The sequence below is a fragment of the Schistocerca nitens genome, chromosome 7 (assembly GCF_023898315.1).
Source record: "Schistocerca nitens isolate TAMUIC-IGC-003100 chromosome 7, iqSchNite1.1, whole genome shotgun sequence".
NCBI classification, from domain to species: domain Eukaryota; kingdom Metazoa; phylum Arthropoda; class Insecta; order Orthoptera; family Acrididae; genus Schistocerca; species Schistocerca nitens.
The window spans coordinates 254,353,327-254,366,752 of NC_064620.1; positions in this window are offsets into that span (position 1 = coordinate 254,353,327).

Genomic DNA, 13,426 nt, shown 5'->3' on the forward strand with positions numbered 1-13,426 from the left:
AAGCATAGCATCACAGTATTGGTTTGAAGAACAACGAGATATGGTTTTTGTTTATAGAATATCCGACGGTCATGCGCATGAAGCTCGACGGTTGAATGAGGTACGGTACCCGGCAAGAAGCCACCCACACCCGCAAACGTTTAGAGCAAATTGCCGGCGACGTGGTGAAACAGGCTTGTTAGCGGGATATCATAGCAACGCTGGAAGACGTTGAACTCGACGGGATGCTGTATTTGAAGAGAATCTTCTCGAGCACTTCGAGGAATCGCCTACGACAAGTACTCAAGCGGTTGGACGCGACATGGGCCGGCCACTGTGGCCGAGCGGTTCTAAGCGCTACAGTCCGGAACCGCGCTGCTGCTACGGTCGCAGGTTCGAATCCCGCCTCGGGCATGGATGTGTGTGATATCCTTAGGTTAGGCGGGTTTAAGTAGTTGTAAGTCTAGGGGACTGATGACCTCAGATGTTAAGTCCCATAGTGCTTAGAGCCATTTGAACCATTTGACACGACATTGGGGTCACTCATCGGTAAGTATGGGAGTTTTCCATGCTGTCCAAGACCTAAATTCTGTGGCGCACGATGAACACAGGCTAGGGTTTTGCCGGTGGTTTCTGTGACGTGTTGCACGGGATCCCGACTTCCCCGCCACTGTGTTGTTTACCGACGAGTGCACCTTCCATCGATATGGCCTTTACCCTCGAAACGTTCAGTGCTCGGCAAGGCGAAATCCTCACATCACATACGTCCACGGACACGAGGAACGATTTTCGCTCAATATTTGGGCAAGCATTGTGGGTGACCATCTAATTGGGCCGGTCCGTCTACCTCCTCGACTTACCGAAGCAAATAACCTTCACATTTTGCAAGAAATTCTACCCGGCCTGCTGGAAGATGTTCCCCTGGACATACGGCCATGCTTGTGGTTGCAACATGATGGGCGCCTGCACATAACAGTCGTGCTGTGCGCGGATATTTAAATGAACTCTTCGACGGCCGGGTAATTGGCAGAGGCGCTCGTAGGACATGGCCCACGGGATCACCAGACCCCACGCCACCGGACTTTTTCCTGTGTGGATTCTTCAAGGTTCTAGTTCACCCACACGGACTCGAACCACCTAGAAACGAAGAGGAATTATGGGATCGCATTCAGCATGCCGCCAATCACATCAGGGCAATGCTTGAAAGAATTCAGCAAAACACCGTTCGACGTTACCAAGCTTGTGTCGCGTCAGAGGGTCGCCAGTTCGAGCACCTGCTTTAAGTAAACGATGTCCTAACTACAAAACGGCCCCTTTCAGAGCTGACACAATTTGTAAAACACTTTCTGTCCGCGAACTAACGGCTTTCCACCGGTTTTTCCCCGGTACGTCTTATCATGAAACTACAATTAATGAGTCGGGACCCCGGCGGATTCGCCCCCAGGCCCCCCAGAGTGGAAGGCTGGTGCGCTACCACCCATCGCGCGGGCCACCATGTAAACACCGCGATCTCCGGTAGGCAAAGCATTCGCGGTCATGCGTTGTCCAGAGCATCCGGCAACAGGGCAGTCCCGCGGCCAATCGGAGCGCGTGGCGCCAAGTTTCCGAAGTTTAAAAATGTGCGTTGTCGACCTACAAAACATTAGTAATTTTGGTTCCTACTGGTATCACGTATCCAGGGATAACATTTCTGACACAATTTTTCTCCACCATTTATACTGCTGCAAAGTAGCATGTGTTAGTAAAGGTAAATGCCAGGAACGATTTTTCGTTTTAAAACTCACTGTTGAATTCATTAAGGAAAAACGAGTGCAGGAACGAAAATTAAAACATCCGGAATGGATTGCAGGCTTCGTATTTTAAGTGGACGTTATTGACACTGCTTACAGTAAGACGATGCAAGGTGAAAAACTATTTTCTTCTGGTTTCATGTGGATGCATTGTAAAAAAGAATCACGTTGTAGAAGGAACACACTCTAACGAACACAGTGCAGTTCCTTAAGCTCTCTGTCGTTAAACGGGACGTTAGAAGAATTCATTGTGGCCTTGAAAGAATTGCACTGATAGTTTCCTAAACATTTTGAAGAAACAGTCAATCTTACGTCTGTTTTCGAGCTGTTTTAGAGACTGCTTTTCCCTTTCACTTGAAAGTGCCCCATTGCATGTGAAAATGTGAATGACGTATCTGCTAGGTAACACCCGTTTTAAACACAAATCCTTTTAACTTCAAAAATATCCAGGAAACCTACATTGCTTTCCTCAGGTAGAGTTTCCCCGTCTCCATGCTGACGTTGCAAAAGTGCTGTAATATTTCGATCAACGTAGGTGTTTGAAAAACGTTTTTTGATTATGAAACTAACCCACGATTACGTGACAACCTGGATGCGGAACTCTGTGAAACTGTCTGCGTCAGCTCATACGCCCATACTTTGTACCATATAAAATTATGTCTTCAGAGTGCCTAAATTAATGAAATACTACTGAAACTACGTTTTGTTCTTCATCCGTGTTGTTGGGAAAAATGAAATATAAAGCCAAGTCGTATATTGTGTGACTGCACTGTTATTTAAATTCAGCGCGTTCGCAGTTTCCCCCTCTTCCCCTCCTCGCGATCAGACAGCATGGGATGGCTATGGGCGAATTGGGCATCGAGCTGAGCGCTATAGCATTCGTGGCCTATGGCCACATTCTTGGCCACGCCTGCTTTAGGATGTCGCGGCTTTGCTGTGCCTATTCTGGGGTGAGTTCCTAAATGTCTACTCTCATCGCCGATGTAATGGTCGATGTCGTCATTATCGTGAGTGGCGAGTGCTGTTGTGGGTAACCTGTCCGCATCACCTTGCCTCAGCCATTACATCTGCGCTTCTCCTACAAGACGTCGCCTGAACGTGCCACGACGGGGATCCTTGCTTTGACATGCCCTGTCCTAATAAATCTAATTTCAGGGTAGTTTGCTCGAGAGCGTAGAGATTATCACCTAACCACTTCGGAGCTGTCAGAGCTGCCAGAACTCTAACTCCCCCGCCCCCTTAGACAGAGGACGGCGGGGACATAGAAACTGCCCTTTGGTGCCTTATACTAATTTGGATATGCTGTAGGGATATTTTACTTTATGAATGGTAAGTTTCTGTTGTTTTATTGAATACCTAGCCTTTATTTGCCGCTTTCTTGCGCGTGGTAGATTTGCTTATCTTGGTATTTGTCCAAATGCTATGAGAAACTACCATGAAAACTCAGAAAGATTCTCTGTGTTCTGTCCTCGTTGTGTTTGTTGTTTCTGTTTGTCTTCGTTTATCTCTCTCTCCCTTTAATTTTTAGTTATTTTCATCTGCGCCTTCGTTTTCTAGTAGGTATTTTACTCCATGTTCATTGATGTCTGTGGCGTTGAATGTGCCTGTTGTCTTTGTGTCATTTGTATTAATACAGTTTCTGATTATTTTCGGTTAATGCGATTTCGTTTTAGCGTATCTAAATTCAGTATCTGTTTCTGAGTGTCATTTTCTGGAATCTGTTTCCTCCTATTCTATAAGGAGCGTTTCATAAGTAATGCAACAAATATGTTTCTCGGCCAATTTCGGTTGAAAATATGCGGAATTTGTAGTGAGACATCTTGTAATATTCTTGCTTCAGTCCCTATAGTTTCATGAAGTTACGAGAGGTGGCAGCCCTATACGAAGTCTTCAAAATGGCGTCTGTAACGGAGGTGCATTCCAAGCAGCGAGCTGTCATTGAGTTTCATTTGGAGGAAAACAGGAGCATGGCAGATATTCATAGGCGCTTACAGAAGCCTACGGAGACCGGGCAGCGAACAAAAGCACGGTGAGTCGTTGAGCGAAACGCCTGTCACCATCGCAACAAGGTAGTCTAAACCTGGCCAATGTCTCGCGTGCTGGCCGGCTGCACACCCCTGTGACTCCTGCAATGCTGGAACGTGCAGATCATCTCTTTCGAGGTGATCGACGGGTCTCAATGAAACACCTCGCTGTTCAACTGTATGTCTCTGTTGGTAGTGCTGATACACTCGTTCACCAGCTGAGTTACTCAAAGGTATGTGCCCTTTGGGTTTCTCGCCGCTTAACAGGACCATAAAGAGCAATGAAAAGCCATCCCTGCGCGACAGACTGCGCTTTGCGAGGATGATACTGTCGATTTTTGCCGAACTTCACAGGCGATGAAACATGAGTTCTTCACTTCGAACCGGAAACAAAACAGCAATCCGTGGAGTGGTGCCGTACCAATTCTCCTCCGAAGAAAATGTTCCGACCTCCATCTATTTGGCCCAATGAAGGCTGCACTCCGCGGAAAACAGTACATGGGTGATGGGGAGATTATTGATGCAGCAACACATTGACTCCGACGTCGACCAATAGACCCTCCCTCTAAGGAGACGTAAGGCCGTCGGATTGAACGGAGCTTGTGTTGAAAACTAGGTTCAGATGGCTTTGAGCACTATGGGACTTAACATCTATGGTCAGCAGTCCCCTAGAACTTAGAACTACTTAAACCTAACTAACCTAAGGACAGCACACAACACCCAGCCATCACGAGGCAGAGAAAATCCCTGACCCCGCCGGGAATCGAACCCGGGAACCCGGGCGTGGGAAGCGAGAACGTTACCGCACGACCACGAGATGCGGGCTTGAAAACTAGGATCTTGTAGCCAAAGAGCAGGAAATAATATGCTGCACTGGAATCCTGAATGAAACCAACATGCTTTCAGAAAAATATTATGTTGCATTATTTATTGAGCGCCCCTTGTACATGTTAGTTTCGGCCATCTAGCATTTTTCGATTTTGTTTTCGTATTTTTCTAAGCAATTGGTCGTTCTGGATTTTTCATTTCAGTTTCCATGATTATCTGTGAAATGACACTGTTCGTTGTAAACACTGAGGAGGACAAAGGCTTTCGTCTACATCTACAGCTACATGGACACTCTGCAAATAACAGTTAAGTGGCCAGCAAAAGGTTCATCACACCACCTTCAAAACAAATCTTTATAATTCCAATCTCGTACTGCGTGCGGAGAAAACCAACACCTGTATCTTTCCGCACGAGCTCTGATTTCCCTTATTTTATTATGATGATCGTTTCTCCCTATGTAGGTCGGCGTCAACAAAATATATTCGCATTTGGAAGAGAAAGTTGTTGACTGAAATTTTGTGAGAAGATTCCGCCGCAACGAAAAACACCTTTGGTTTAATGATGTACATCCCAAATCCTGTATCATTTCACTGACACTCTCTCCCCTGTCTCGCGATAATACAAAACGTGCTGCCATTCTTTCAACTTTCTCTATGTAATCCGTCAGTCCTACGTGGTAAGGATCCTACACAGCGAAGCAGTATTCTAAAAGAGAACAGACAAGCGCCGCGGTGACCTTGCGGTTCAAGGCGCTACAGTCCGGAACCGCGGACTGCTACGGTCGCAGGTTCGAATCCTGTCTCGGGCTTGGATGTGTGTGATGTCCTTTGGTTAGTTAGGTATAAGTAGTTCTACGTTCTAGGGGACTGATGACCTAAGATGTTAAGTCCCATAGTGCTCAGAGCCATTTGAACCATTTGAACAGACAAGCGTAGTGTAGGCAGTCTCTTTAGTAGACCTGTTACATTTTCTAATCGTCCTCCCAGTAAAAGGCAGCCTTTGGGCAGCCTTCCCCACAACATTTTCTGTGTGTTCCTTCCAATTTAAGCTATTTGTAATTCCTAGGTATTTAGTTAAATTTACTGCCTTTGATTGATTTATCGTGTAACCGAAGTTCATCGGATTTTTTTTTATTTGCAATCATGTGGGTGACCTCACACTTTTCGTTAATTAGGGTCAATTGCCACTATACAGATATCTTTTCTAAATTATTTTGCTATTTCTTTTGATATTCTGATGACTTTACTAGACGATAAACGACAGCATCACCTGCAAACAATCTATGATGGCCGTTTAGATTGTCTCCTAAATCGTTTATACAGTTTATATAAGAAACAATAAATAGAATATAACATTACCTTGGGGAACGCGAGAAATCACTTCTGTTTTAGTCGATCACTTTCCCTCAACTGCTAGGAACTGTGACCTCTCTGACAGGAAATCACGAATCCAGTCACATAACTGAGAAGATATTCCATAAGCACCTAATTTCACTACAAGCCGCTTCTGCGATACAGTGGCAAAAGCATCTTGCAAATTTAGAAATACGGAATCAATTTGAAATCCCTTGTCAATAGTACTCAGTACTTCGTGTGAGTGGAGAGCTAGTAGTGTTTCACCAGACCGATGTTTTCTAAATACGTTAAAATTTATAAGTCTAGTCACTGATGTATATCTTTGTCCCATGGGTTCTGCCTCTTGATAGCCTTAAGAGATTCAGTCTTATTTTCGATCTTGTTTCAACGTATGAAGTATACTCGTCTCACTACAAGTGTTTATCTAGGGTGATCCCTAGATAATCAGGGGTATCTTTGGCTGTGATTGTTTGTTCCCATAGTATTTGTCTTCCGTTTTCCGGCTTTTGTTTTCGTATTACGCAATGTTTTGTGTCGGAAGATGGTCAATGACGTTCTTGCGGTGCTTGGCTTTTTTTCCTGTTTTATGCTCTAGTTTTCGAAGTCTTTAGGTGTTCTTGGATTTGTCGACTAGTCTCAACTACTGTTGTTGCCTGACACTTGTACGCCATGTCGTCGGCATAAAGATTTTTAGTTGACAGATATCCACTGTGTTGAGGCAATACAGCAGTGGGGTGATGATTGCCCCCTGTGGTATTCCTGCGTCTGGGATGAACAATTAGAATAGAAGGGCGGTTACTTACAGTGTTCGACAAGAGTGTGGTGAGTCGTGGAAGGATTCTTATTTTCGGCAGTTTGTAATAAAGTACCCCATGGTACACATTGTTGAATGATATTATAGTGTGTAAGAAAAAGATGGAGGCACACTCTAGCCACGTTTCTCAATCTTTTCTCCTTTGAGACACACCAAAGTACGTTTCAAATTTTCTCGACACCCTTGAATATGCTTTTTGTCCCAGATCCAAAAGTGCAAAATCATAAAGCACATACAACACATTTCTTAGGGTTCAGTATCCCAATAGGTAAAAACGGAACCCTTTTAGGATTACACTGTTGTATGTCTTTCTGTCTGTCTGTCTGCGTGTTAAGAACCAATTTACTCAGGAACCGGTAGACCTATCAAGTTGAAATCTATATACTCGTCTATGATTTTTTAAAGCGTAGAAAAATCAAGCTTCTAAACCAATGTAATCAAGAGATTCAGTTATTTAAGTCACAAATTTTGGTACTCGAGATATCAATCACCAAAATCTATAGGATATTTTCGTTGAACTAGAATCATGAAATTTGGCAAGAAGCAGGGTTTCACAGTACATCCAAAGGGAAAAGTACGAAAATTGTTAATGTGTAATTATGTCACAAAGAAAAAAGAAATAGTTGTGTGTTATCCGACTGTCTGTATCAAGCTAATATTTACGTCACATCATAAGGTCTATGGCTTTTCGCGGTGAGAAACAGTCAAGCTTCCAAATCAGAGCAATCAAAATATACGACCATTTATGTCATATATTTTGATATTCGAAAACTCACTCACCAAAAGCTATAGGGTACTTCCCGTTGACGGTTTCAGGTAGCAGACGGAACGGTGTTGGATATTTACTGTCTCTGTGAAAAAACTTGACTACTACACTTCAGCTAGGAAGGTCAGTTGTGCTAAGATTTGGAATAAATTTCAAGGTTAGTTCTTTTTTCATTTTATTGCTTGTTGTTCTCGCCATCCCCTCATCTTCTTCATCAGTATTAGAGAATTTACGTCAGACAATCAAGTTTCCTTCTCAGTTCGCTCAACTGACTGAATTCCCTACAGCACGAATCTCTGACGCTCAATGCCTGGCTACACCCATGCTCGGGACACGACAGGGTGTTTAGACATTCGTGACAGAAATACCCTCCGACGCAGACCGTAAGGTGGCTTACGAAGCATAGTTGTAGTTGTCGATGTCAATGTACTACTGAGCAGCAGTGTATGGAACGTCACCGCCACACAAGTTTACAACAAACCGAAATGAGATGCGAAATCTGCGTGTGGCATATTTGGCCCTACAGGTAAGTTAGATGGCCTGATGCAAATCTTTTTATTTGACGCCACAGACCGTTCAGAGTGAAGGAAATCTCCACCCTGGCTGCGAATGGAACCTGTGTACCGTGATAGACGCGGGCCGATGTGACCGAGCTGTTCTAGGCGCTTCAGTCGGGAACCGCGCTGCTGCTACGGTCGCAGGTTCGAATCCTGCCTCGGGCATGGAAGTGTGTGATGTCCTTAGGTTCGTTAGGTTTAAGTAGTTCTAAGTTCTAGGGGACTGATGACCTCAGAAATTAAGTCCCGTTGTGCTCAGAGCCTTTTTTTTTTTTTTTTTTTTTTTTGTCTCCTCCCGGAGCAAAGTAAAGATCGCACCGTTGCACCGATGGATATATCTACGTCCGTTACAACAGCAATATTCCCAGCGGCGTTTTACGTAAAAATGTAAATAATAAATGTATGTGGTGGTTACATTTCTACATAAAACGTCAAAGCTTGTGTGTGTACTGCTTTTTGATGGTACTGCATTTACATACGTTGGCTCTAGGAGATCGAAAAGCTGTTTGTACTTATATCTTGAACGTGATCTTCCTCACAGATCTAAATTAATTACATGGTGTGGGATACTTTGGTCCGTAACTAAAGAATGATCGTCAAAATATTGCACCAACCCGACTCAAAAATCCGGCTATTCACCTGACAGGGGTTTGCACGATGCGCTCTCCAGCAATCGTCTATCAGCAGTTCGTACCAGACATCTTGATTCACTGTGTAAAACGGTGTAGTTGTGACAAAGCAACGCACGCTCACACAACGCCAACCCCACCGTTGAAACTGTTCCCTAATTGTGGTTTGGAGAGCTGCTGGAGCAACCTGTCTACTACGCATATGCACCTTTCTCCCAATTTCGACTGTCGTCTCAATAGATTTATTTACGACGTCCTCTGCAACGTAGTAAAATAAAATTTGAATAAACATTTTCTGTACTGAACAGAAAACTTTTTTTCTAGTAGCAACATACAAGGTTATGGATTGGTGAGTAAAAGCATATCGCGTAGGGCTGATACGTAATGTAATGCAATGAAATAATAATAATTTAAAAAAATACCTCGTGCTTTTGTCCTTTCCTTTTTTGTATTGAAATTAGGTCTCTGTCAGTAGCCCCACATTCATGGGAAGAGTACAGAAATCGCTTAGTGAAAATCCAGCGCCATGTGCTATCTTTAGCAAGTGAATGAAGCGATGTGAAAAGCATAGCGCTGCTACCCACGGAATGAGGGGGATGTGAACGAATCTCGGGTGACGGGAAAGTGGGCGGGACGGACGAGCACATAATTGACTGTAAATTGCCTAAATGTCCCGTCAAAGCGGCCGGAAGGCTGCGGAAGATCAAAGCTGGTGGCCGGCGCTCTCCTCTCCTCTACTGTTCCGTCGCTCCGGTAGCTGCAGGCGCCGGCAGGGAACTGGCGGACGCTCTGACGTCACGCGGTCGAACTCTGACAGCGGCTTTGCCTCTTCCGGGCCCTATTTTTCTTTCTTTTTTTGCAAATACGATCTTCTGTGCGCTCAAAGTTGCCTTTGTGTAGGACCACCAATTAATTACCCAGTATCTGTGGGTACCACTTTTTCTTGTGGCGTTGTTTGAAGTTCTCTTACCTGCCGAAGTACATGCAAAGTAAATACTCTCTGTATGCTTTCCTTACTTCAAGTCACATTCATTATTTTGGACCTGTCTTTCCCTTCTAAGTATCTCGCTGTGATATCTTTCAAATGTTAATCCTTTCCTTCTTTAGCTCATTACAATTTATACAGCACGTGGCAGAAGTTGAAATATACACGTCAGTACCACATGGAACCAAAGGATACTATTACTGTCATCAAAATTTTAAAGTTTCTTGAAAGACTTACCTTTATTGGATACCTATTTTGAAGCCAACTGAAAGTTTTTGATCGCATTGGTAGTGCAAAACGCATTATTCGTGTATTTGTGTAAATACTTTATGACATTCTACATGAAACCAGGAGAACTATAGGAACTTTTACTATTTTGCGTTCTCTTTCGATAATGAATATCACTGTTGCAATTAAGAGAACATTTTCGTTCCTGTTCTTAAAATAACGTGAATTATTGACTATATACATACGGAAAGACCAACCTACAGAGCCAAATTCGATAATGTTTCAGTCCAGTTTGTGGCGTATGTTGCAACGAACTACTTGTTTTCCTCATATCTACTTCTATCACTTTTTCAGTTACGAGCGTTCTGAACAGAGGGTTGCGTTACTGCAGAAGTGATCATGGGTGCCTTACATTTTCTGAATATCTTGTGTATGTATTAGGAAGTTGTTCATGAAATGTAAAAGCTTGCTATCTTTCACTACCGGTTACAGAATCGGAACTGGAGGAAAGTTATACCTATAATATGGACTAAAAGTATGTAGAGATATGAACTGGAATAACCATTGACTTAGATACAGATAAACAAATTAACAGACTACGATTCAGTGGTAGAGCTAAGAGAAACTGCAATTTGTCTGCGGAATAGTTCAACTACAAAAGACTAGAGAACTGTCAATAGTTCTCAGGCATTACTGTGGAAAAATAGCAGTTCAGGCGCAGCAGTTGTTTTTTTTTTTTTTTTTTTTTTTTTTTTTTTTTTTTTTTTTTTTCCTTCATCAGTCTACTGACTGGTTTGATGCGGCCCGCCACGAATTCCTCATCTCAGAGTAGCACTTGCAACCTACGTCCTCAATTATTTGCTTGACGTATTCCAATCTCTGTCTTCCCCTACAGTTTTTGCCCTCTACAGCTCCCTCTCGTACCATGGAAGTCATTCCCTCATGTCTTAGCAGATGTCCTATCATCCTGTCCCTTCTCCTTATCAGTGTTTTCCACATATTCCTTTCCTTCCGATTCTGCGTAGAACCTCCTCATTCCTTACCTTATCAGTCCACCTAATTTTCAACATTCGTCTATAGCACCACATCTTAAATGCTTCGATTCTCTTCTGTTCCGGTTATCCCACAGTCCATGTTTCACTAGCATACAATGCTGTACTCCAGACGTACATCCTCAGAAATTTCTTCCTCAAATTAAGGCCGGTAGTTGATATTAGTAGACTTCTCTTGGCCAGAAATGCCTTTTTTGCCATAGCGAGTCTGCTTTTGATGTCCTCCTTGCTCCGTCCGTCATTGGTTATTTTACTGCCTAGGTAGCAGAATTCCTAAACTTCATTGAGTTCGTGTTCCTTAAATTCATTGACTTCGTGACCATCAATCCTGATGTTAAGTTTCTCGCTGTTTTCATTTCTACTAGTTCTCATTACCTTCGTCTTTCTCCGATTTACTCTCAAACCATACTGTGTACTCATTAGACTGTTCATTCCATTCAGCAGATCATTTAATTCTTCTTCACTTTCACTCAGGATAGCAATGTCATCAGCGAATCGTATCATTGATATCCTTTCACCTTGTATTTTAATTCCACTCCTGAACCTTTCTTTTATTTCCATCATTGCTTCCTCGATGTACAGATTGAAGAGTAGGGGCGAAAGGTTACAGCCTTGTCTTACACCGTTCTTAATACGAGCACTTCGTTCTTGATCGTCCACTCTTATTATTCCCTCTTGGTTGTTGTACATATTGTATATGACCCGTCTCTCCCTATAGCTTACCCCTACTTTTTTCAGAATCTCGAACAGCTTGCACCATTTCATATTGTCGAACGCTTTTTCCAGGTCGACAAATCCTATGAACGTGTCTTGATTTTTCTTTAGCCTTGCTTCCATTATTAGCCGTAACGTCAGAATTGCCTCTCTCGTCCCTTTACTTTTCCTAAGGCCAAACTGATCGTCACCTAGCGCATTCTCAATTTTCTTTTCCATTCTTCTGTATATTATTCTTGTAACCAGCTTCGATGCATGAGCTGTTAAGCTGATTGTGCGATAACTCTCGCGCTTGTCAGCTCTTGCCGTCTTCGGAATTGTGTGGATGATGCTTTTCCGAAAGTCAGATGGTATGTCGCCAGACTCATATATTCTACACACCAACGTGAATAGTCGTTTTGTTCCGACTTCCCCAATGATTTTACAAATTCTGATGGAATGTTATCCATCCCTTCTGCCTTATTTGACCGTAAGTCCTCCAAAGCTCTTTTAAATTCCGATTCTAATACTGGATTCCCTATCTCTTCTAAATCGACCCCTGTTTCTTCTCCTATCACATCAGACAAATTTTCACCTAAATAGAGGCTTTCAATGTATTCTTTCCACCTATCTGCTCTCTGCTCTGCATTTAACAGTGGAATTCCCGTTGCACTCTTAATGTTACCACCGTTGCTTTTAATGTGACCAAAGGTTCTTTTGACTTTCCTGTATGCTGAGTGAGTCCTGTAGGCAATCATTTCGATTTTGATTTCTTCACATTTTTCCTGCAGCCATTTCGTCTTAGCTTGCCTGCACTTCCTATTTATTTCATTCCTCAGCGACTTGTATTTCTGTATTCCTGATTTTCCCGGAACATGTTTGTACTTCCTCCTTTCATCAATCAACTGAAGTATTTCTTCTGCTACCCATGGTTTCTTCGCAGCTACCTTCTTTGTACCTATGTTTTCCTGCCCAACTTCTGTGATGGCCCTTTTTAGAGATGTCCTTTCCTCTTCAACTGTACTGCCTACTGCGCTATTTCTTATTGCTGTATCTATAGCGTTAGAGAACTTCAAACGTATCTCGTCATTCCTTAGTACTTCCGTATCCCACTTCTTTGCGTATTGATTCTTCCTGACTAATGTCTTGAACTTCAGCCTACTCTTCATCACTACTATATTGTGATCTGAGTCTATATCTGCTCCTGGGTACGCCTTACAATCCAGTATCTGATTTCGGAATCTCTGTCCGACCATGATGTAATCTAATTGAAATCTTCCCGTATCGCCCGGATTTTTCCAAGTATACCTCCTGCTCTTGTGATTCTTGAACAGGGTATTCGCTATTACTAGCTGAAACTTGTTACAGAACTCAATTATTCTTTCTCCTCTTTCATTCCTTGTCCCAAGCCCATATTGTCCTGTAACCTTTTCTTCTACTCCTTCCCCTACAACTGCATTCCAGTCGCCCATGACTATTAGATTTTCGTCCCCCTTTACATACTGCATTACCCTTTCAATATCCTCATACACTTTCTCTATCTGTTCATCTTCAGCTTGCGACGTCGGCATGTATACCTGAACTATCGTTGTCGGTGTTGGTCTGCTGTCGATTCTGATTAGAACAACCCGGTCACTGAACTGTTCACAGTAACACACCCTCGGCCCTACCTTCCTATTCATAACGAATCCTACACCTGTTATACCATTTGAGATAACCGTGCAAA